Source organism: Dipodomys spectabilis, unplaced genomic scaffold, assembly GCF_019054845.1.
Source record: "Dipodomys spectabilis isolate Male_0828 unplaced genomic scaffold, ASM1905484v1 ptg000001l, whole genome shotgun sequence".
Classification (NCBI taxonomy): Eukaryota; Metazoa; Chordata; class Mammalia; order Rodentia; family Heteromyidae; genus Dipodomys; species Dipodomys spectabilis.
This window is the reverse complement of record NW_024870678.1, coordinates 25,508,519-25,511,312: the sequence shown is the minus strand read 5'-3', so window position 1 is coordinate 25,511,312 and position 2,794 is coordinate 25,508,519. Positions and strand designations below refer to the sequence as shown.

Below are 2,794 nucleotides of genomic sequence, written 5' to 3'. Positions count from 1 at the left end.
ACTCTCCCACTTAACATGTATGGCAAACACCTTCCAATAGAGTGTCATCCACCCCTGCTGAATCCCATATGACATCATTATAATAGTTACTCTTGATGGCAGTTAGATTCAGTAAGAATAAGAAAATGGAAATACATTATCTGTTTCTTCCTCTCTTGTTTTCTTCATTTCATTGAATACATAAAAATTACTGGTTATAGAATTTGTTTTCCTTCCCTCTGAAGAATTCAGGACAGGTCTGCTGTGAGTGGATCTGCTTGCTTTTGCTCATCTGAGAAAGTCATTATTTCTTCATTTTCAAAGGTAATTTCTTTGGCTGTAGACATCTAGATGAGAATTCCACAGTTTAAAACTTGAAGATGCCATTTTCTTGATTGCTTGATTTCTAATGAGAAACCCACTGTATCTTTGGTCTACAACTGGCAAGGTGTTTTTGACTATTTTCCACATCTGAATTCTTTCAAAAGTTTTCCTTGTGTTTAGATTTTTGTCATTTAATTAGAATGTGCCTAGAAGGAGACTTGTTGGCATACATTCTGCATGGTGTTTCCTGATTTCTCTACATCTGTATCTTGGTGTCTGTAATGACTTTTGGAACATTTTGGTCGTTATTATGTCAAGTATTTCTTCTGCTGCTTTCCTTCTTCCTTACCTTTCTAGCTTTTAAATTATGATAGGTTGTAACTTCTGATGCATTCTACACTTACAGGATTTTTTTCTTTTCCATTCTATTTTTTTCCTATCAAGTTTCCTTTGGAGAAGTTTCTTTCTTCAAGCTGTCTAATTATTTCCTTGGTCATGTTCTGATTTATGTTTGAGATCATCACACATGTTTGTGATACATTTCCTCTGTTTTTACTGCCACCCTTTACTATAACTATCCTCCATTCTTTCTACATGCTTCATCTCCATATAAGTTTTCACTAAGTGAATTGTCAGTGATAGAATTCCATGTTGGCCTGAGGTCTTCCTTTTCTGACCCCTCTGTAACCTCACTGAGTCTTGCTTCCACGTGGTATGATGCAAAGAATCCCCAATTGATGTCATCTTCTCTTACCACATTTAATTTCAATTGCCTCTTGGGCTCCTGGTAATGGTCATACCACAAAAGAAATAAAAGACAAATAAGGAACTCAGAATCATTTCCCCATCCCCATTTGTCTTTCTCCATTTCCAATTTTGAAATATAGCAACACTGCTTATCAAACAAGCAAATGAATAAGCTTGTATACAACTACTCTCACTTTGCATCTGATGGTTAAAGCTCCTCTGTATCTGTTGACAACACTTTGTTCAATTCTTCATCGGTTCCATTATGTCATAAATGACAAACAACACATCCATCCTAAATAAACTCCCTTCAACAAATTCCCCTCAAACTCCGCTCACCTTCTACATAATGCCACCTTTTCACAAGGATCACCTGACTGCTCTTCCTCTGCCCTAATACGTCAAAAGCTTTGAGAACTGTAACTTGAAGTGATCGTTCTTAAACATGACAATCAAGGTTTTTATTTAATTTTATTTTTACCCTAGATTAAGTTTCCACTGTTAGCTCCTATTATTTTTTCTATATTCACCATTTGTTCCAATCCCTTTGAGTCACTGAGAAGTCATTGAATTACAGTGTTTTGCTTTTCACCTGGAGTATTTCACTTGAGAATGAAGACAAAATATAGTCAGGCTCACTTTGTTCACTCACTATCCTTTCTTATATCATCCTTCCTTTATTTAGTAAGCTTTCTTCATGTTGTCTTACAAGTTCAAACATCACTTGGAAAAAATCATACCCTGGATTGAATCTCGAAAGATTAAAAAAAAAAGTAAACTTCATGTTCAAAGGACAGCGAGATAGAAATTCAATATCTGGCATCGTTGGTTTTCTTGGCCTTGTCTTTGGTAAATCTGGTATTTCTATTGATACAGTATATACAGTTTCTTTGACAATTCATATCAATATTACTTACAGTAAATGCTTTTCTCAGTAAAGGCTTTTCTTTTTCTATGTGGTCAGCAGTTGAATCAAGCAGTTGGACATACCTAAAAAGTGATCCCAAGATAATTTGCTAGAGGAAGGCTACTTTAAAGATTTTAGAGGTGGGACTTTGAGGTATTTCTATAATGGTGCTAAAAGAAGCCCTAATAAAAGATTTGTGGCAGGGATGATCAGTTCTTTTTGGAGTGTGCTGGCGCTGAAGATAGAACTCTGGACCTGGTGCTTTGCCAAATGAGTTCCGGCTTTTTGTTGGTCATTTGGATACAACAATCAGGATAAGATTTCAGCCTCTTGGGCAGCATTGTTTCTTTGAAAGAGGGCTGTCCAAATTTCAAGAGAAATCTCTAACTTCACCTACATGGGCAGTGCAGGAATCACAACATGTAAAATAAATATTAAATTAAAATTAAAATTAAATAAAAATGTATTGACTTCAAACAAAAGAAAGCCCTCTAAAAGTAAAATAAAAACATAAAACTTAAAGTTCAAGTAAACTTTAGAGCTTAATTACTAACAAGATGCCAGTGTGTATTTTGTAATTTTGACAAGTGCATTACAGAAAATATGGGATAGCTAACATAGGGATCTCACACATAAATTGGAGCTATGCTGTCTGTACTATCCTTGTCTGATCTAAATGCAGTTCAAAATAAAATATTTAGAAGAGTCGCAGAGGAAAAGAAAACTCTGAATTTGTTTACTAAACTAGCTGAGTAACCTGGAAAATAAATAATCCTGTCACATTTTGCTAACCTCAGTTTACACTTCTAGAAAAGTAGGTTAAGAGCAGTACCCATC

General features: G+C 35.1%; 1 non-coding gene across 1 annotated transcript; it reads left to right on the top strand.

Moving 5' to 3' along the window:
* The first annotated feature begins 1,787 nt into the window (after positions 1-1,787).
* LOC122103507 lies at positions 1,788-1,928 on the top strand. The gene has a single exon (XR_006146769.1). It is a non-coding gene; the product is annotated as a small nucleolar RNA SNORA8 (small nucleolar RNA).
* Positions 1,929-2,794: the final 866 nt, after the last annotated feature.